The following is a 22,957-nucleotide window of genomic DNA, read 5'->3' as shown; positions in this document are numbered from 1 at the left end:
CAGCAAAGATGCATTTGCAACGCCTGCATATGACCCACTCAAAACCTGGACACCGGCTGGAAGAGCAGCAATTCACAGTGCCTGGTTACTTCCTGACTAGGGTAATAACTCAGGTTAAGATGCTGCTGAGAAATTCCCTGGGGTTAAATGCTAAATGTTAGTGGGCCAGTAAAAGGGATGAAGGGTAGGCACAAAGGGAAAAGTGTCCCAGGATGATGAAACGCCATTTACAAGGGACCCGAAAGCCATTTAGTAGGATTGTGAAATTGATGAGGGACAGAAAAAGGAAAATGTTTACCCTCCACCCGGAAGGCTGACCTAAGGTGCATACCGGGTTGATAAGCATCAAATATGTGCCCATTGCTTCAAATATGTGTCTCTTTAAGGGTCTCATGACTGCCTGTATATCTCACCTATAGTTAATATCAAACTGCATGTTAAGCACCAGAGGAATCTTGCAAAAGTAGTTTCACAAGTGGAATGTAAAAGAAATTCAAAGAAACTTTTGTAATCGGACATTCCCTGCATGCCCCCTTCCTTTTGATTACTAAGTATATAAACCACAAGCCTCACACAGCAAAAATCACAGCCCTTTCTGTCCATGGGTCCTGTTCCTGTGCTACTTAGCTAAACTTACTAAGTTGCACCAAAAAGGTCTCAAGAATTCTTTCTTAACTGCTGCCCTTGACGACCCTGCATCATTCTGGGGGAGGGGGGAGTACAGGGACAGCGAACAAAAGAATCCAAGAGCTTCGGTACACCTTGGTAAGTCTTTACTCCCACTCCTACCCCCACCCCCGTCTTTGGTTCTTATTTGTTCTTTTTCAGAGATGTCCTGAGTGGTATGACCCTTCAGAATGTGCCTTGTCTGAGTGCTCAGTTGAGACCCTCCTGCCTGTGGCTATACTACAGAGAAGACAGACGCCTGCCACCCGGCTGAACACTAGTACTTTGGTCATCATAATGGCCAGTTTTACCTGTTCTTTGAATACCTGTATTCTTCTCGGACACTGGACAGCCATATGGGTCATTAGAACGGCTGTGAATCCTAAGACTCCCATCTAAGGTTTCCTTCTCAATAACCTGGTGAGAGCTCCTGATGAGCATAAAATCCAAGATAAACAGGACCACATGCTTCTAGAAAGGGACAGGCTGGAGCTATTATCCAGTTGGGGCATTTACCCAACAGGAGACTGCTCCCTTGGGACTGGATCATGGAAAAAGCTCATGAGAAAGTTGCCTGGATTAAAGAGGCATCCCATAATTTTGTTTCTTCATGTCTCTCCTTTTTCTTACCCATGGATGGGCTACTTGGTGTTTTGGATTGTACTCTTAGATTAAAGGTACTTTTAGCTTAGATAGAGGATGCTCAGTACAGTATAATAAGCTGCCCCTTCTCAAAGAAGGCCAGGACCGCCACCTCATCCATTAGTACTACATCTAGAGGCTTACAAAGGATATTATACTCAGTCACCAAATATATTGACTCCCTCAAAATCCCAAGAGGCAATCTCCATCTTGGTGGCATTTCATCCATCTACTGGCACTTACTGTAGCCGAGTGGGGGAAGCAAAGGGAGGTCAACACCCCATGTCAAGTAGTACAAGGGTGTCAGAGCACTCAGGAAGAAGGATGCCTCTTGCCGCTCTGAATCCCAAGAACCTTCAGCAATATTCCTGATGGGACGCCATTCAGAAGCCAAGGAGGATTCTGGTAATGGACTCTTGGTTAATATATTTTCCTCATTTTCTTGGATTTAACTATGGGATCAGCTTCCTCAGTCCCAAAGGATTCCCTCTTGGGCTGTCTCCTAACATAATGGAGTCAGTTTGGATTTTTTAAAAAAGTGCCAAACCCTACTTCCTGCCCCAGATAATAAATATTCCACCCCCTAGTGAACAACTGTCAATAAAAGATAGAAACCCATTCCCCAGGATGGGCAGCTCTCTCTTTAGCCTGACTGCTCTCAGATCTCTAAGGGTGTACTTTTCGCTTTAATCAACTTTCCCGCTTCTGTTATTCATGCGCTTTGCTGCGTGTCTGTCCTCAAATTCCTTCTCATGATAAGACCAAGAACGTTTGGCCACTCTTTTTGGGTCTGGCTGGGTCAAGGCCCCAGTCCCCGGGGTCTCCCCAGTTAACCTGGCAACATCTTGGGGAGACCACGAAGGGATAAGGTAATAGCAGTTGGAATGACCTTTTCATCCGTGAGTCTCCCCCCAACTCTCCTTCCTTGTGCTGGAGAGTTGCTTATTCACGTCCCCTCTGTTCTACTCTCTCTTCCCGATCTACCTGGGAAAAGGCCTGAAAAGGAAACAAAAATCGCTGGTTCAGCAGATTAAATGCAATCTCAGTGCAGGTGAGACTTCTGTCTCCCAAGAAACTCGTGTTGACTGACAGGAATGATGGGCAGGGGTTCCTCTTTCCTCTGTCATGGATTTTATCTGCCTCTAGCCTTGCTGGGGGCTCCTCACCTCTTTGCTTCCACCTCCCCCTCCTCCCGTTTCTGCACCAGCTTGGCTGGGGCTGACAGAACCTGGTCCTGCACCATCCTCCCTGCCTCTGACGCCATTGGCTCCTGCTCCTCCTCTCCTCATTGTCAAGGAGAGAAGAGCACCCCAAGCTGTTGGGCCACCTCCTTTTGAGGTCCACACTGAAGGATCTCCCAACTCAATGTGAAGGGGCCCAAGGGTTCCCTTGGACTTGAACCACCTCTTCAAATTTTCCCACAGGTGTCTCAAGTAACATTGACGGTGGGGAACACATTGATTGACTTTTAGTGGGTGCAAAGGCAATATATTCTGTATTAAAGCTAATTCTAGTTTGTTAGTTTAAGATAGACATGTCTTCAGAGTTACCTTTTACCTGGGTTTACTAAAGGTCAAATAAGTTCATGCTATCTTTGCTGCAATTTGTCAACAAAAGGTGGCTTCAAATGATGGTTAATTTTGTCTGTCTTATAAGAGTTTTTATGGGTCATTGTTAGGAATGAGCAGGTTAAGTAAATAAAAAGTATTATAGGTAAAACTTTTAAACAACTTTCAAAATTTTTGGTAGCCTGAAACTTAGAAGTTTTGTCAAGTCAAATGATAAACTGGATTGAATTCATTAGCTATCTAAGTCTTCCAAATAAAAGAAAGATTAGTGATACAGGTTTGCGCTTTTGGCTTCTTATTGTGGAGAAACTGAGGTGGTACTTGAGTCTGTTGGTAAACATGCTTGATGCTTCACTGAAAGACTGTACTATGGGAAATGATATGTTTTTAGAAATTATGAAATGTATTCATAAATTTGCCAATCGAAACAATTCTGGTGTAACAGACAGTTCACAAATTTTTTTTTCTTAAAAATTTTAGTCATTTGACAGAGAGAGACAATGAGATAGGGAACACAAGCACGGGGTAGTGGGAGAGAGAAAAGCAGGCTTCCCACCAAGCAGGGCTCGATCCCAGGACCCTGGGATCAGGTCCTGAGCCAAAGTCAGACGCTGAACGACTGAGCCACCCAGGCATCCCAGTTCACAATTGTTTACTGATGTAAAGAACAAAGGCAAAAGGAAATGTAAAATTAGATTTCCTTCTTAACTTGCATGCCACTGACAAATACTGGAGACAATGGAGTATGACAGTCTTCCAGGAACTCCCAAATGTCTTGTGTTAATGCTTTGCTTGACAATAGCTAGGCCTTTAGGATCCTATAAGTCTTCTTTAACATGTGAAAAACCTTTCAGGATCTTCCCATTGTCTTTACCTTTCCCATCTCCAAGGTATATAATCAGTTGCTCCTCACAATCCCAGTGCAGCCCTTTCTACCCACAGGTCCTGTCCCGGAGCTATAACCAAAAACACCTGTTTTCACCAAAAATGTCTCAGGAATTCTTTCTTGGCTGTTGGCTCTGAACCTCAACATTTCCACATCATTTTGGCATCATAGCTTGAGGCCTGAGAGTTCTCATCTGGACTTCGAAGCCTTGGTGCAAATTTGGTGAGTAATTCCTCTTCTCTTCCTTTATTTTCATTCCAGGGGCTTTTTCAGGAGTACGGTCTCACTGAAACACTTTCATGTCAGTTGTTCAGACTGCAATCCAATAGCCCGTGGCTACTCTATGGGGAGGAACAGAGGCCTTTTGGCTGGAAGTTAGTACCATGGCTGGAATGGTAATAAGCCCAGAGACTTGATGCCTTCTCTTTTTTCCTGTCCTTATGCAAAGTTGTCTGTTTGGGGCATGGAACAGCCACCTAAGTCACCGGGACGACTGCTGGTCCTAGGACACCTGTGTGAGGTTTCTTCCACGTTGGTCTAATGTGATCCCCTCCACACTTCTAGTCTAGCCACTTCTGGCCACAAAAACTCCACCTGGCTCCAGCCAAAACCAGTACCCTAATGAATTAAAATCCAACTGGGGATTGTAAGGGCCTATTTAGCCAAAGCGATTCCATCGATTCCATCCGGTTAAACAGTGATTTTGTTGTTTATACAGTAAAACTTAAACTGAACCTGCCCCCTCGCCCCCTCAGGGAACTTACTTAAAAACAAGTCCCAGAAATCAGTCCCAGATAACAAAGCCCAAATACAAGGGTGGGTCGGGCCAGGTGGAGGTATCCAATCAGTGGGGGTGCATACTGTCTCCCTAGCTACCAAGGAGTATGGGCCCTGCCCTTTGGGCGCCTTTCGGGCACCAATTCTGACCAAGGTGTTAGGCTAGTTCAAATATCTACTATAGGGTAGATTGTAATTCAATTGGTCACTTATGTGTGACCTAGTATGACTGTGCAGCTTTCTCTGTGTGTTACAATCTCATTGGCCACCTGTGCGTGGCCAGGCCCAACCACATGGCCTTTGCCCTTAAAAGCTAGTCTGTAAGGCAGGGAAGGGTCGCCTCTTTGTAAGAGACAGCCCTGGCCGGTCAGTTTGATTCTCGATGTTTGGTCCGAAATAAAGCTTTGCTTGACCTTCGATTTGTATCAGTCTCAAGTTCCTTTGGTCACGGACCCATTATTGGGGGACCTAACAGGGATCACTTCCTAGAGAAGTTGGTTATAAGAACTGCATATGTTGGAATGTTGCTTAAACCATTATGGATTTCTGTCTTTCCTGTTTTCCATCAATGTCCCCTACTGACTGCTTAAATTACAAAATTGGGTAGTTTTCCCTTGTGAAACTTAGCTGATGGTTTTAGTAGGTTAAAAACGGAGCATTCTTCATGGACTTCAGGGCACAGCCTTCCCAGCAAGGCAAGGCAAGATGTGACACAATATCTCAGTACATTCACCAGCACCCATTTGTAGCTTAGGATGCAATGGGGAAGGGTGGTGGTGGGGACCACTGGCATCCCTCCTGCAGGGCCTTTATAGTGGGACAGTGGTCAACAGTGACTTCGTCTAAGGGACTCCTCCGGTCCCTTTTGATGCCTGGAACTTCTGACATATGCTGTGTGCGATGCCACCTGGGAGTCTAGGGAGGATTTTTGGTAACGTACTGTCTCTCTACTTCAGTTCCCAAGGACTCTCCCTTGGAATGCCTTTTAACTCACTGGAAACAATTCAGATTTTAATATTTGAGAAAGGACTGATCTCCTGTATAGGTTAGATCTCTTCTGCAGGAAACTGGGCAAATGGACCAGGCTGCTAATCTCCCTCTTGACATACTGGGTGATAATTATCTAAATAGGCCTCCTCCAAATAAATCCAGGTCCCCAGAGGAAACATAGGCCGTCCCCAGTGAAGGGGACGCTGCTTCTCTCTCTCTCACCTTTCCTTCTAGTAGACCCACGATGTGGGGGCTTCTCCCTCATTCATTTCCCAGGATAACGGTTATCAGTGGAATGAACCATCTCTGGTTAGTCTACCTCAGGATGGGTATTTTGAGGGGTATTCCCAAGCAGCTGCTGAAACTCCTTTTGTTTGGGGGGACGTTCCCAGTCTTCTCCAGCCTGACATGGACTGCCTGTTTTCTCATCTGTCCAACCTGATGAGCTCTAGGACTGTGAGGACCCCTTTCTCTGCTCTCTTGGCTTTTATCCACCTCCAGCCTTCCTGGAGTCATCTTGCCTTTTCTGCCTTCCCCTCCCCTTCCTCCTGGTTCTGCTTCACCTTGGGAGCAGCCTACAGAACTGGCTCCTTTACCATCTGGGTGCCTCCAGCATCACAGACTCCTCTTCCTCTCCCCCTCCTCACTGTCAAGGCGTTCAGAGCGCCCCACTGTGCTTACACCACGCACTTGAGATTTCCCCAGCAGTATCCCAGGCAAAAATTGACAATGGGGAAACACACGGACTGACTTTCACAGTGAATTCGGGTGGACCATAATTCAGTATTTAAACTAATTGAAGTTTGTTGGTTTAATTAAAATAGACATGTCTTTAGAGTGATCAGCCTTAAATTTGAAATTTCTGTTCCACCAGGGATTCCTGAAGGTCAAAGTATCTCGTGTTATCTCTTTTGCACTCTGTTAGCAAAAAGATGAGTTAAAACGATGCTGGATTTTGTATGTCTTAAAGTTTTCATGGGTAATTGTTGAGACAGCTTTCAAAGTCTTTGGTAACCTGAAACTTCAAAGTTTTGCTCAGATGATAAATTGGTATTCAATTTGTTGGACATCTAGGTCGTTCCCAAATAGGATAAAGTGCTGAAGCATTGATTACTGAACATAGGTTTGCACTTTCGGTTTCTTATTGCAGAAACTAAGAATATTTGGGTCTGTTGGAAAACATGCTTTGTGCTTATAGATTCATAAGTTTGCCATCTAAGAAGTCTGGTGTTAACAGTTTACAATTGGTTACTACTTAGTTTTCACTAGAGAATAGGGTTTCTAAGAGTTAAAATTCTGCTACATATAATTAAGACTGATGGAAATAAAGGAAGCAACTCTGAATGAAAAAGCTGTAGGTTTATGAAGGGAAACCTTTGCACAGGAATTTTATATGTGATCAGGATTAAGGCTGAAATGAATGGATTTTAAAAGTACCCCGGTATAAGACTGAAATTCAGCTTTTCTCTCTGCTAAAAAAATTTTTTTCTTAAATTGTTGGCCTGCCCTTAATAAGAAAATATGAACAAAGTTTTTTTTATTCTTTTCTGTCTGCCCAGAAAACCAAAGTTTCTATGTTTTGTCTTTATCAGGTCTTTGATTACTTAAATCTCACTGTTTAAGGAGTTAAATTTTGCTAACAACTGCATAACCCTACATATTTGCCTTTGGAACCTCTTATTACCACCTTGGTTAAATAAATAATTAAGTATTAAATTTTGTAATTATCTGAAATCCTATTTAGGCATGTGCTTTATAATTTTCTGAGGTTTTAAAGCAAATTTTTCCAGCTTTAAATGGTAAATGTAAATACGTTTTGACCAGTTAGGCTTGTTTATTTGGTATGTTGAGTCACTCTAGAAGGCCTGTCAAACAAATAATAGTAAAACTTAGGTTGTATTGCTTGGGTAAATGCTATAACTGTTCAAATATATACATATAGATATATATGAACTTCCTGAAATTTTAATATGTTTTGGCAATAAGGTTTTCACTTAACGTTAATGACCAGATTTCCTTGCCAGCTACATTGCAACCTTTCATCAGATCTTTAACCGTGCCCATTTTCGAGTCTTTTGTCTTTTATATTTATTCTCTTCTAAAACATGTTTGATCTTCAATGAGATTCATAAATAGGACTTTTTGACAAATACAGGTTTTTTGATATCTTTAAAATCATAAAACTAAAATTGGTAAAATTTTCCAGAACTAAAAGTTGCATTGAAACTAAAGAATTAGTAACCTAGGACTAAATAAATTAAGGAAGAGGACCATGGTTTTTATGACTCTTGTTTGAAACATTGCTGGTTCTCTAATGTTTGCTCTTCCAGATTAAGGGAATTTTAAGATATCTCATGACTGACATAAATGTGATAAAATATTCATTTGTGAACAAATTGAAGACTTGACCTTTTCTCTTTTTTAATTTTTTAAAATATTTTATTTATTTGACAGACAGAGATCACAAGTAGGCAGAGAGGCACACAGAGGGTGGGGGGGCAGCAGGCTCCTCGCTGAGCAGAGAGTCCGATGTGGGGCTCGATCCCAGGACTCCGGGGTAATGACTGGGGCTGACGGCAGAGTCTTTACCCCACTGAGCCACCCAGGTGCCCCTACCTTTTCTCCTTACCTGAACCCTGTGAAATTCAGAAACTCTCATTGAGTGTACGGTCTTTCATAGCAATCATAGTTATTGGCATAAGTTCAATAAGACTCTGTTCTACTTGTAACAGGACACCATTGTAAATATGGCTATTTTACCAAGGCTTTGACTGGAATGTCATATTTGAAAGACATGCATAGACTCAGATATGACCATGCAGCTTTAAGGAACTAAGGTTGAGGGGCACCTGGGTGGCTTAGTAATTGAGCATCTGCCTTCAGCTTGGGTCATGATCGCAGGACCCTGGGATAGAGCCCCCATGTTGGGCTCCCTGCTCCGCGGGAAGCCTGCTTCTACCTCTCCCACTCCCCCTGCTTGTGTTCCCTCTCTTGCTGTCTCTCTGTCAAATAAATAATTTTTTTTAAAAAAAGGAACTGAGGTTGACTTTATGAAACATGAAGTCAATAAAGCCCCTTAGAAATATCAGCCTGGTAGCTTGCTTATAGAGTTCCTGGCAGCCTTACCAGGTAAGTGAAGAATGTCACTTCCTGGCACATGCAGGAACCTCAAGCTATTTTGGGAACCTTGAGAAGAGGAATTCGCCCAAATCTACAGGTATTGCAGGTATGTCTGATGGCAAACACTTGGCTTGGCTTCTGGCCTAAAGAAGCCACTAAAAGTTCAATTGAGATTCCTTAAAAAAAGTTCTAGCAAAGCTACCCCGGGGCAAATAATAAATTATATGTTAATAAAAAAAAAAAAAAGGTTCTAGCAAAGCAAATTTTAAAAGATCTGTATGATCAATCACTGTTCTTGCTGAGCTTATGTAAATAATTAGGCCTAGTTTGTTAAGACTGGACTTGTTTTGCAACTGAATTAGTTTTGATTTGGCTATCTCTGGAACTGAAGGTAATTAGAGAGAAATTATGTTTCTTTTTTTTTTAAAGATTTTTATTTATTTATTTGGGAAAGAGAGAAAACATGAGCAGTGAGGAAGGGCAAAGGGAGAGGGAGAAGCAAGCTCCCCACTGAGCAGGGAGCTCGATGTGGGACACAATCCCAGGACCGTGGGATCATGACCTGAGCCATAGGCAGATGCTTAACTGACTAAGGCACCCAGGCACCCTGAGAAATTATGTTTCAAAAACACATTTTTGTAGAATTAAATTTTAACTAGGCTAGATCCCGAGTTGCTCTGGTTTCCTCAAATATCTGGCTATGCTCTCTAAGGTTTCCAATCTTCTTCCATTTTCTTGACTTAAAGTCATTAGAAACTAAAACTGCCCTTTTTCCTAAAACCTTAAAAACTGATGCTGGACAACTTGAGATAAACTTCAGAGAAATAGCACATGTATAGACAATCTTTTTGCTTCTTATTCTGTGAGGATAATAACGAGACCTTTGGGCATTCCATACAACTGGAAAATGAGATGTATTCCTCCAACAATTGTATATGAAAGCCTTTTCTCACTGTAGACCTATCAATAGATAAAGTCTGTAGTGCTTTATTAAATTATTCACTCTAGTCTGGTGTAATTCATGAGTTACTTAACAAGTATACTGATCATGTGCTCCCAACATCTGCTAACTGTAAATGTCCACCCCATGTAAGTGCTGGAAACATGGTTTATTTAAACGACTGGAAGTCAAATACAGCAGGATACTTAAATCCAAAATGCAAAGGTCCATATTGGGTCATATTATGTACTCCTAACTGCAGTAAAATTAGAGGGGCACTCTTCTGGTCTCATATATCTAGAATAAAACCTGTAACTCCTTCACAGGAAACCCATGAGCAAATTAATGTGCGTTCTAATTCCTGTGAACCTGCAGAAGATCTCAAACTCCTCTTCAAACGACAATGAAGGTTGTATATTTTCTTTTTGTTTTCTATTCATCTATCTTAGCTCGTAATTCCTTTCCACAATGGGCACAACATTACGCTAAACTACAAAATCGAACAACTTGTGGAGTTCCGTCAAGTACATCTAGGTTACCCTGGTGGGTTTCCCCTATACAAGGCACTGATTGGCACTCTCTGTATAATTACATTTCAGAAATAATACATAATGATGTCCTGTTTCGTGACCAATCTATCACTAATCAGAATGTTTTTTCCTGGCCCATGGTCAATAGGACATGCCATTTACCAGGACATAACCAGACCTTTTCATATCCTCAAACTATTAAAATATTAACTGAATTTACAAACCCACAAATTGATGCCCACCAACGAGTGCCTAAATTACAAACCCCTACTTATCGCTATAGTGAGGATGGCATGTATCAGATTTGGGATGCATATTTATGGCTCACAGCCACCACTGCACAGCTCATTCAAAAGGCAATTTTATGCTGGGAACAAAGAAATCATACATATGATACCTGGGAAAATAGCACACGCCATTTAGGATGGCTATCATTAGAAGTATGTTCTCAAAACATTGTACTCCAGGCTACTGACTGGTTTGCTACTGATTGGAGAAGGCGACCTGGAATCAGATGGCTAGCTCCAAATGGAACCCACTGGTTATGTGGGACTAATCTATGGCCCTGGCTTCCTCCAGGATGGATAGGTCGTTGTACCTTAGGTTTTGCCTGGATTCACGGGTGCATTCCCTAAACTATCAGTACTCCAGCCAGTCTTCCCAATTTAAAATAAAGATGGACATGATCTATTTTTCATTGGTATGATCGTTTGGGATCCATTTTTCCTCCACCTGTAGTATTAGAAAGTAATTTGGCATAAGGAGGTCCCTAATAAATACCCAAATTGGCACTTTAGATGCTCTCTCTCTTCTTTAGTGATGGGTTAAGCTCCTGAACTGGAGAAAGATTTTGGTCAACTATCAAAGGTCTTTTATTCAGGCTTCTCTTTCTCATAATAATAACAACCTTATTTTATTATCTTTTCCAATGTCTCCCTGCCTGGTGCTGAGACTCCTTCATTGCCATAACTTCAAGCCAACCAATGGTCCTTCTTACTCAAGGAGATTAATATATGTTGCCCACCTTGGATTGCCTGACTCTGCCTTTGGTAACTCTTTCTCTCTCTATATATAGATATTTATCCCCAACTGACCAATGTTCACCCATAGGTAGGGACATCTCTACACCCCTATTCAGCAGGAAGAAGTTACAGAAGCTGAGACCTTCTGCCCTCAACAGCCTTAAAGATTTAAGGGTCAGAACTGTTCAGTGGGGAATGATGTAGAGAACAAAGGCAAAAGGAAATGTAGATAAAATTCTATTTCCTTCTAACCTGCAGCCCACTGACAAATATTTGAGATTGGCAAAGTAGGACATTCCTCCAGGAACTCCCAACTGTTTTAATGTTACTACCTTGCCAGAAGGAAAAGCAACCGTAACATACAACAGCTAGGCCTCCAGGATCCTGTAAGTTTTCTAAGCTTTTTGGAAACTTCCCATTGTCCTTACTTCTCCCATCTACAAAGTATATAATCAGTTGCTCCTCACAATCCCAGTGCAGCCCTTTCTGCCCATAGGCCCTGTCCTGGTGCTATAATAAAAAACACCTGTTTGCACCAAAAACGTCTCAAGAATTCTTTCTTGGCTATTGGCTCTGAACCATTTCCACATCAGTTACTACTTAATTTTCACTGGAGACTAAAGTTTCTTTTCTTTTTTTTTTTTTTAAGATTTTATTTATTTATTTGACAGAGAGAGAGAGAGATCACAAGTAGAGAGGCAGGCAGAGAAAGAGGGGAAAGCAGGCTCCCTGCTGAGCAGAGAGCCCAATGTGGGGCTCGATCCCAGGACCCCGAGATCATGACCTGAGCCAAAGGCAGAGGCTTAACCCTCTGAGCCACCCAGGTGCCCCGAGACTAAAGTTTCTTAAGTTAAAATCCTGCTACATTGCAATTAAGGCTGGTGGAAATGATAAGGAAAGAAACTCTGTATGTAGCAAAGTAGGAAATGTGTAAGTAGGGTATAAGAAATGATAATAGATTTCGTTGAGGGGGGAAAAAAGTAACTGGGCCCTAAAACCAGACTAGCTGTTTAGAGAGAAAAGGCTTAGGACAAAAATCTGAAAAAGAGAGTTGCATATAAGGTTTGTGAAGGGAAATCTTTGGAAAGAATTTTATATGTGGTCAGGAGTAAAACTGAAAGAGATGGATTTTAAAAGTATACTGGTGTAAGATTGAAATTCTGCTTTTCTGTTGAAAAGACAGCTTTTTTTGGGGGGGGGATTATTGGTCTGCTCTTGATAAGAAATTGTAAACAAAGTCTTTTCTTATCTGCCCAGAAAACCAAAGATTCTATGTTTTGTCTTTATCAGGTCTTTGATTACTTAAGAAAGTTAAAATTTCTCGATATTGAAGGAGCTGTTTTGTGAACAACTGTAAAACCTTCCGCAGAATCTCTTACTGCCAGCACGGTTAATTAAATATTGAGTTTTTGTTTTTTTTTTTTTAAAGATTTTATTTATTTATTTGACAGAGAAATCACAAGTAGGCAGAGAGGCAGGCAGAGAGAGAGGAGGAAGCAGGCTCCCTGCTGAGCAGAAAGCCCGATGTGGGGCTCGAACCCAGGACCTGGGATCATGACCTGAGCCGAAGGCAGCGGCTTAACCCACTGAGCCACCCAGGCGCCCCAAATATTGAGTTTTTTAATACCAATCTGTGATCCTATATAGGCATGGGCTTTGAAACTCCCCAAGATTTGAATTCTAAAGGAAGTCTTTTAAACTAATTAGGCTTGTTTATTTGTTATGTTAAGTAACTTGGGAAGCATTGCCAAACAAATGATGATAAATCTGAGGTTACGTTGTTTGGATAAATGCTATAATTGTTATAGAATCTACATGAAATTTCTAGTTTTAAATATCTTCTGGTATAAGGTCATCATTTGACATTCTAATTATTAAAATGCTATGTGTCACAGAAATAAGTGGATTTCCTTGTTAACTGCATTATCATGAACTTTCATCAGATCTTTAACCATGTCCATTTTTTAGTATTTTATCATTTAGAGTTATCATTCTGATGCTCTTCCAGAATGAGTTTTGTCTTCAAGGAGATTTATGAAAAGGGCTTTCTAACAAACAGGTTTTTCATATCCTTAAGATCATAAAATTAGGGGGAAGGAGTCAAGATGGCGGAGAAGTAGCAGGCTGAGACTACTTCAGGTAGCGGGAGATCAGCTAGATAGCTTATCTAAAGATTACAAACACCTACAAATCCAACGGGAGATCGAAGAGAAGAAGAACAGCAACTCTAGAAACAGAAAATCAACCACTTTCTGCAAGGTAGGACTGGCGGAGAAGTGAATCCAAGGCGACGGGAAGATAGACTGCGGGGGGAGGGGCCGGCTCCCGGCGAGCGGTGGAGCAACGGAGCACAAAATCGGGACTTTTAAAAGTCTGTTCCGCTGAGGGACATCGCTCCAGAGGCTTAACCAGGGTGAAGCCTGCGCGGGGTCAGCGTGGCCTCAGGTCCCGCAGGGTCACAGAAGGATCGGGGGTGTCTGAGTGTCGCAGAGCTCACAGGTATTAGAACGGGGAAGCCGGCTACAGAGACAGAGCCGAGGAGTGATTCTCAGCTCGGGGTTACCTTGAACCGGTCGCAGGCTCGGTCAGCTCGGAGCGCGGCCGGAGGCCAGGGTGACGGGAGTCATTGGGCGCACTGAGGAGTGGGGCCCCGGGCTCTCGGCTCCTCCGGGCTGGAGACTGGGAGGCCGCCATCTTCATTCCTGCCCTCCAGAACTCTACGGAAAGCGCTCAGGGAACAAAAGCTCCCGAAAGCAAACCTGAGCGGATTACTCAGCCCGGCCGGGTAAGGGCGGTGCAACTCCGCCTGGGGCAAAGACGCTTGAGAATCACTACAACAGGCCCCTCCCCCAGAAGATCAGCAAGAAACCCAGCCAGGACCAAGTTCACCTACCAAGGAGTGCAGTTTCAATACCAAGGAGAGCGGCAGAATTCCAGAGGAGGAGAAAGCAAAGCACGGAACTCATGGCTTTCTCCCCATGATTCTTTAGCCTTGAAGTTAAATTAATTTTTTTTCTTTTCTTTCTCAATTTTTTTTCTTCTTCTGCTAAATTTTTTTAACTTTTACCCTTTTCTTTTTTAACATTTTTTAACTAGTTTATCTAATATATATATATATATATATTTTTTTTTTTCCTTTTCATACTTTTTCTTTATTGGATTTCTTTTTTTATTTTTTTTTTCTTTCTTTCTGAACCTCTTTTTATCCCCTTTCTCCCCCCCCCCCCCCCCCCACGATTTGGGATCTCTTCTGATTTGGCTAAAGCATATTTTCCTGGGGTTGTTGCCACCCTTTTAGTATTTTACTTGCTCCTTCATATACTCTTATCTGGACAAAATGACAAGGCGAAAAAATTCACCACACAAAAAAAGAACAAGAGGCAGTACCAAAGGCTAGGGACCTAATCAATACAGACATTGGTAATATGTCAGATCCAGAGTTCAGAATGATGATTCTCAAGGTTCTAGCCAGGCTCGAAAAAGGCATGGAAGATATTAGAGAAACCCTCTCGGGAGATATAAAAGCCCTTTCTGGGGAAATAAAAGAACTAAAATCTAACCAAGTTGAAATCAAAAAAGCTATTAATGAGGTGCAAACAAAAATGGAGGCTCTGACGGCTAGGATAAATGAGGCAGAAGAAAGAATTAGCGATATAGAAGACCAAATGACAGAGAATAAAGAAGCTGAGCAAAAGAGGGACAAACAGCTACTGGATCACGAGGGGAGAATTCGAGAGATAAGTGACACCATAAGACGAAACAACATTAGAATAATTGGGATTCCAGAAGAAGAGGAAACAGAGAGGGGAGCAGAAGGTATATTGGAGAGAATTATTGGAGAGAATTTCCCCACTATGGCAAAGGGAACAAGCATCGAAATCCAGGAGGTTCAGAGAACCCCCCTCAAGATCAATAAGAATAGGTCCACACCCCGTCACCTAATAGTAAAATTTACAAATCTTAGTGACAAAGAAAAGATCCTGAAAGCAGCCCGGGAAAAGAAGTCTGTAATGTACAATGGTAAAAATATTAGATTGGCAGCAGACATATCCACAGAGACCTGGCAGGCCAGAAAGAGCTGGCATGATATATTCAGAGTACTAAACGAGAAAAACATGCAGCCAAGAATACTATATCCAGCTAGGCTATCATTGAAAATAGAAGGAGAGATTAAAAGCTTCCAGGATAAACAAAAACTGAAAGAATTTGCAAATACCAAACCAGCTCTACAGGAAATATTGAAAGGGGTCCTCTAAGCAAAGAGAGACCCTAAAAGAAGTAGATCAGAAAGAAACAGAGACAATATACAATAACAGTCACCTTACAGGCAATACAATGGCACTAAATTCATATCTCTCAATACTTACCCTGAATGTTAATGGGCTAAATGCCCCAATCAAAAGACACAGGGTATCAGAATGGATAAAAAAACAAAACCCATCTATATGTTGCCTACAAGAAACTCATCTTAAACCTGAAGACACCTCCAGATTTAAAGTGGGGGGGTAGAAAAGAATTTACCATGCTAATGGACATCAGAAGAAAGCAGGAGTCGCAATCCTTATATCAGATCAATTAGATTTTAAGCCAAAGACTACAATAAGAGATGAGGAAGGACACTATATCATACTCAAAGGAACTATCCAACAAGAAGATCTAACAATTTTAAATATCTATGCCCCTAACGTGGGAGCAGCCAACTCTATAAACCAATTAATAACAAAATCAAAGAAACATATCGACAATAATACAATAATAGTAGGGGACTTTAACACTCCCCTCACTGAAATGGACAGATCATCAAGCAAAAGATCAACAAGGAAATAAAGGCCTTAAATGACACACTGGACCACATGGACATCACAGATATATTCAGAACTTTTCATCCCAAAGCAACAGAATACACATTCTTCTCTGGTGCACATGGAACATTCTCCAAAATAGATCACATTCTCGGTCCTAAATCAGGTCTCAACCGTTATCAAAAGATTGGAATCGTTCCCTGCATATTTTCAGACCACAATGCTCTGAAGCTAGAACTCAATCACAAGAGGAAATTTGGAAAGAACCCAAATACATGGAGACTAAACAGCATCCTTCTAAAGAATGAATGGGTCAACCAGAAAATTAAAGAAGAATTGAAAAAATTCATGGAAACAAATGATAATGAAAACACAACGGTTCAAAATCTGTGGGACACAATAAAGGCAGTCCTGAGAGGAAAATATATAGCGGTACAAGCCTTTCTCAAGAAACAAGAAAGGTCTCAGGTACACAACCTAATCCTAAACCTAAAGGAGCTGGAGAAAGAACAGGAAAGAAACCCTAAACCCAGCAGGAGAAGAGAAATCATAAAGATCAGAGCAGAAATCAATGAAATAGAAACCAAAAAAACAATAGAACAAATCAACGAAACGAGGAGCTGGTTCTTTGAAAGAATTAATAAGATTGATAAACCCCTGGCCAGACTTATCAAAAAGAAAAGAGAGAGGACCCAAATAAATAAAATCATGAATGAAAGAGGAGAGATCACAACCAACACCAAAGAAATACAGACAATTATAAGAACATACTATGAGCAACTCTACGCCAACAAATTTGACAATCTGGAAGAAATGGAGGCATTCCTAGAGACATATAAACTACCACAACTGAACCAGGAAGAAATAGAAAGCCTCAACAGACCCATAAGCAGTAAAGAGATTGAAACAGTCATCAAAAATCTCCAAACAAACAAAAGCCCAGGGCCAGATGGCTTCCCGGGGAATTCTACCAAACATTTAAAGAAGAACTAATTCCTATCCTCCTGAAACTGTTCCAAAAAATAGAAATGGAAGGAAAACTTCCAAACTCATTTTATGAGGCCAGCATCACCTTGATCCCAAAACCAGACAAGGATCCCATCAAAAAAGAGAACTACAGACCAATATCCTTGATGAACACAGATGCAAAAATTCTCGCCAAAATACTAGCCAATAGGATTCAACAGTACATTAAAAGGATTATTCACCAGGACCAAGTGGGATTTATTCCAGGGCTGCAAGGCTGGTTCAACATCCGCAAATCAATCAATGTGATACAACACATTAATAAAAGAAAGAACAAGAACCATATGATACTCTCCATAGATGCTGAAAAAGCATTTGACAAAGTACAGCATCCCTTCCTGATCAAAACTCTTCAAAGTGTAGGGATAGAGGGCACATACCTCAATATTATCAAAGCCATCTATGAAAAACCCACCACAAATATCGTTCTCAATGGAGAAAAACTGAAAGCTTTTCCGCTAAGGTCAGGAACACGGCAGGGATGTCCGTTATCACCACTGCTATTCAACATAGTACTAGAAGTCCTAGCCTCAGCAATCAGACAACAAAAGGAAATTAAATGCATCCAAATCGGCAAAGAAGAAGTCAAACTATCACTCTTCGCAGATGATATGATACTATATGTGGAAAACCCAAAAGACTCCACTCCAAAACTGCTAGAACTTGTACAGGAATTCAGTAAAGTGTCAGGATATAAAATCAATGCACAGAAATCAGTTGCATTTCTCTACACCAACAACAAGACAGAAGAAAGAGAAATTAAGGAGTCAATCCCATTTACAATGCACCCAAAACCATAAGATACCTAGGAATAAACCTTACCAAAGAGACTAAGAATCTATACACAGAAAACTATAAAGTACTCATGAAAGAAATTGAGGAAGACACAAAGAAATGGAAAAATGTTCCATGCTCCTGGATTGGAAGAATAAATATTGTGAAAATGTCTATGCTACCTAAAGCAATCTACACATTTAATGCAATTCCTATCAAAGTACCATCCATTTTTTTCAAAGAAATGGAACAAATAATCCTAAAATTTATATGGAACCAGAAAAGACCTCAAATAGCCAAAGCAATATTGAAAAAGAAAGCCAAAGTTGCTGGCATCACAATTCCAGACTTCAAGCTCTATTACAAAGCTGTCATCATCAAGGCAGCATGGTACTGGCACAAAAACAGACACATAGATCAATGGAACAGAATAGAGAGCCCAGAAATAAACCTCAACTCTATGGTCAACTCATCTTCGACAAAGCAGGAAAGAATGTCCAATGGAAAAAAGACAGCCTCTTCAATAAATGGTGTTGGGAAAATTGGACAGCCACATGCAGAAAAATGAAATTGGATCATTTCCTTACACCACACATGAAAATAGACTCAAAATGGATGAAGGATCTCAATGTGAGAAAGGAATCCATCAAAATCCTTGAGGAGAACACAGGCAGCAACCTCTTCGACCTCAGCCGCAGCAACATCTTCCTAGGAACATCACCAAAGGCAAGGGAAGCAAGGGCAAAAATGAACTATTGGGATTTTATCAAGATCAAAAGCTTTTGCACAGCAAAGGAAACAGTGAACAAAACCAAAAGACAACTGACAGAATGGGAGAAGATATTTGCAAATGACATATCAGATAAAGGGCTAGTGTCCAAAATCTATAATGAACTTAGCAAACTCAACACCCAAAGAACAAATAATCCAATCAAGAAATGGGCAGAGGACATGAACAGACATTTCTGCAAAGGAGACATCCAGATGGCCAACAGACACATGAAAAAGTGCTCCACATCACTCGGCATCAGGGAAATACAAATCAAAGCCACCATGAGATATCACCTCACACCAGTCAGAATGGCTAAAATGAACAAGTCAGGAAATGACAGATGCTGGCGAGGATGCGGAGAAAGGGGAACCCTCCTACACTGTTGGTGGGAATGCAAGCTGGTGCAACCACTCTGGAAAACAGCATGGAGGTTCCTCAAAATGTTGAAAATAGAACTACCCTATGACCCAGCAATTGCACTGCTGGGTATTTACCCTAAAGATACAAACGTAGTGATCCGAAGGGGCACGTGCACCCGAATGTTTATAGCAGCAATGTCTACAATAGCCAAACTATGGAAAGAACCTAGATGTCCATCAACAGACGAATGGATAAAGAAGATGTGGTATATATACACAATGGAATACTATGCAGCCATCAAAAGAAATGAAATCTTGCCATTTGCGACGACGTGGATGGAACTAGAGGGTATCATGCTTAGCGAAATAGGTTAATCGGAGAAAGACAACTATCATATGATCTCCCTGATATGAGGGATAGGAGATGTAACATGGGGGGTTAAGGGGGTAGGAGAAGAGTAAATGAAACAAGATGGAATTGGGAGGGAGACAAACCATAAGTGACTCTTAATCTCACAAAACAAACTGAGGGTTGATGGGGGGTGGGGGGTTGGGAGGGGGGTGGGATTATGGACACTGGGGAGGGTATGTGCTATGGTGAGTGCTGTGAAGTGTGTAAACCTGGTGATTCACAGACCTGTACCCCTGGGATAAAAATATATTATATGTTTATAAAAAAATAAAATTAATTAAAAAAAAATACAAACTCAAAAGATCATAAAATTAAAGTGGATAAGAATTTCCAGAACTAATGGGAAAGCTGCATTGAAGCATAACAAGAATTAGTAACATGGGACTGAATGAATTGAGGAAGATTATCATTTTTTATGACTCTTGTTTGGAACATTGTTTGTTCTCTAATATTTGCTTTTCTAGATTTAAGGACATTTTTTTCTCTTAAGATATCTATAACTTACAAAACTATGATAACATATTCCTTTGGGAACAAATTGAAACATTTAACTTTTCTCCTTACCTGAACCCTTTGAAATTCAGAAACGTTCAGTGGGTATTCTTTCTTTCATAGTAATATAATTATTTGCATAAGTTCAATGAAAGTCTGTTCTCCTTATAACAGGACACCATTGGAAACACTGGTTACATTACCAAAGCTTTAACTAGCATGTCATATTTGAGAGAGACAGGCACAGATTCATGACCAGACAGCCTTAAGAAACTCAGATTGACTTTATGGAGCCAATAGATCCCTTTGGAAATATCATCCTGATAACTTGCTTACAGAGTTCTGAGCAGCCTTACCTGGTGAATAAAGAAGGTCACTTCCTGGCAGGTGCAGGAACTTCAGGATATTTTGAAGACCTTGAGAAGAGAGAAATTCACCCAAATACATAGGTATTTCAGGCAAAGTCTGATGGCAAGTATTTGGTTTGGCTCTGGCCTCAAGAGGCTATTAAAAGGTCAACCTAGAGATTCCTTATAAAAAGTTCTAGGAAAAAAAAAAAAAAGCAAACGGGAGAGTCCAAGATGGCAGAGGAATAAGAGACCTTAATTTCTTCTGGTCCAAGGAATTCAGCTAGATAGCCATCAAATGGTTCAGAACACTTACAAACTCAAAAGGAGTTCGAAGAAAAGAACAGCAGCAACTCTATGAACAGAAAAGCAACCACTTTCTGGAATGTAAGACGTGGAAAAGTGAATCCGAGGTGATACACAGTAAGATAGACCGTGGCGGGGGCTGGGGGGGGAAGGAGCCTCCGTCAGGCGGCTACGGGCAAGTGACGGAGCAGTGGAGCACAAAATTGGAACTTTTAGAAGTCTGCTCCACTGAGGGACATCCTTCTGGTGGCTAAGCAGGGGTTGGACCCTTGCTGGGACAGTGTGGTCTCAGGACCCTCAGGGTCACAGGAAGACCTGGGGTGTCTGAGTGTGGCAGAGAACCCAGGTATCAGAGCAGGGAAGCTGCTGCAAAGATGGAGCCTAGCAGTGGGTTCTCAGCTCAGGGTTGCCATAAACTGTGATCTGCGGCATAGTCAGGCCATTGCTCTTAAAGCAGGGGCCCAAAAAGCAGCAGAACCAGGGAGACTCCCCTTCCTCCCTCAGGAAGAGTAGCCTGGGAACATGCAACAGGAATTGCTGGGTTTGGAGACTCCAAACGGGGCTGTGTGCTAGAGATAGAAACACTCAGTTATGGGCGCCTGGGTGGCTCAGTTGATTAGGCAGCTGCCTTCGGCTCAGGTCATGATTCCAGGGTCCTGGGATCGAGCCCCGCATCGGGCTCCCTGCTTAGCGGAGAGCCTGCTTCTCTCTCCCCCTCTGCCTGCCACTCTGCTTACTTGTGCTCTCTATCTCTCTGTCAAATAAATAAATAAAATCTTAAAAAAAAAGAAAAAAGAAAAAGAAACGCTCAGTCACAGGCTGGGTGTGTAAAGGGTGCAGCCAGAGACCAGGGAGGCAGGGGGGATTGACTGCTTTTCTCTGAGGGTGCACTGAGGAGTGGAGCCCAGAGCTCTCAGCTCCTCCAGGGCCAGAGACTGGGAGGGCCGCCATTTTTGTTCTCATCCTCCAAAGCTGTACGGAAAGCATTCAGGGAACAAAAGCTCTCGAGAGTGAACTTGAGCAGATTACTTAACCTAGTCACTGGTAAGGGTGGTGCGATTCTGACTCAGGCAGAGACATTTGAGAATCATGGCAACAGGCTCCTCCCCTAGAAGATCAGCAAGAACATCCAGCCAAGACCAAATTTTCTGATCAATGAGAACTGCAAAACTCCAGCACTAGGGGAATACAGCACATAGAATTCATGGCTATCCTCCATGATTCTTTAGTCTTTCAACTTTAATTTTAAAAATTTTCTTTTTTCAAAATTTTTTCTTCTTTCCTTTTTCAACCAACTTCTTAATCAATTCCTTTTAAAAAATCTTTCTTCATTTTAATTTTTACAGTCATATTCTATCCCTTCATTGTATTTAACCTTAAGTTTGTATATATGTTTTTCTTTCTTTAAAGTTTTTTTTCTGTTTCCTCTAACAGACCAAAATACACCCGAAATCTAGTGTATGGCTCTGGTCTAGTTATCTGCCAGATCATATGCTCTTTTTTTTTCTTCCCCTCTTTCTTTTTGTGTGTTTTTTTTAATTTGTTTTGTTAAAGACTTTTTAAATTTCATCATTACAGTTACAGTTACATTCTATCATCTCAATGTATTTTATTTTTGTATATATAAATTTTTTTTCTTTACAATTTTGAGATGTGGTTTCCTTTAATAAACTGACCAAATGCACACAGGAAATAGTGTACTGCTCTATTCTGTTCACCTGTCTGTTAATATCCATTCCTTTTTTGTTGTTTTCTCTTGCTTTTAATTTCTATTTTTACAGTTACAGTCTGTCCTTTCATTATATTTAATTTCATTTTTGTACATATACAAGTTTTTCTTTCTTTATACTTTTGGGAACTAGTTTTCTGAAAAACAGACCAAAATATGCACAGAATCTAGCATATTTCTCTATTCTGCACACACTTGTCTGATTATCCGCCCCCCCCCCCCCAAAACCTCACCTCCCGGTTTCAGGTCTCTTTAGTGTATATTTCTCTGGCGTTGTTGTTACCCTTTTAGCATTTTGTCCTCTCACTCATCTATTCTTCTCTGGACAAAATGAGAAAAACTCACCTCAAAAAAGAGAACGAGAGGCAGTACTGACTGTCAGGGACCTAATCAATATGGACATTAGTAAGATGTCAGAACTAGAATTCAGAATAAGGATTATAAAGATACTAGCTGGGCTTGAAAAAAGTATAGAAGACACTAGAGAATCCCTCTCTGGAGAAATAAAAACTAACCATGTTGAAATCAAAAACGTTATTATTGAGGTGCAATAAAAAATGGAGGTTCTAACAACAGGATAAAAGAGGCAGAAGAGAGAATTTGTGACATATAAGACCAAATTATGGAGAGCAAAAGAGCTGAGTAAAAGAGAGATAAACAGCTACTGGATCACAAGGGGAGAATTCAAGAGACAAGTGATACCATAAAGCAAAACAATATTAGAATAAGTGGGATCCCAGAAGAAGAAGAAAGAGAGAGGGGCAGAACGTAATTGGAGCAAATTATAGTGAAGAACT

At 41.2% G+C, this 22,957-nt stretch overlaps 1 long non-coding RNA gene across 1 annotated transcript; it reads left to right on the top strand.

The window, feature by feature from the left end:
* Positions 1-632: 632 nt before the first annotated feature.
* LOC125082694 (uncharacterized) lies at positions 633-11,724 on the top strand. The gene is made up of 3 exons (XR_007122045.1): positions 633-765; positions 3,819-3,984; positions 9,916-11,724. It is a non-coding gene; the product is annotated as an uncharacterized LOC125082694 (long non-coding RNA).
* Positions 11,725-22,957: the final 11,233 nt, after the last annotated feature.

This window comes from Lutra lutra, chromosome 12 (assembly GCF_902655055.1).
Source record: "Lutra lutra chromosome 12, mLutLut1.2, whole genome shotgun sequence".
Classification (NCBI taxonomy): domain Eukaryota; kingdom Metazoa; phylum Chordata; class Mammalia; order Carnivora; family Mustelidae; genus Lutra; species Lutra lutra.
Note: the sequence above shows the minus strand (reverse complement) of the source record. Positions and strands in the feature narration are given on the sequence as shown.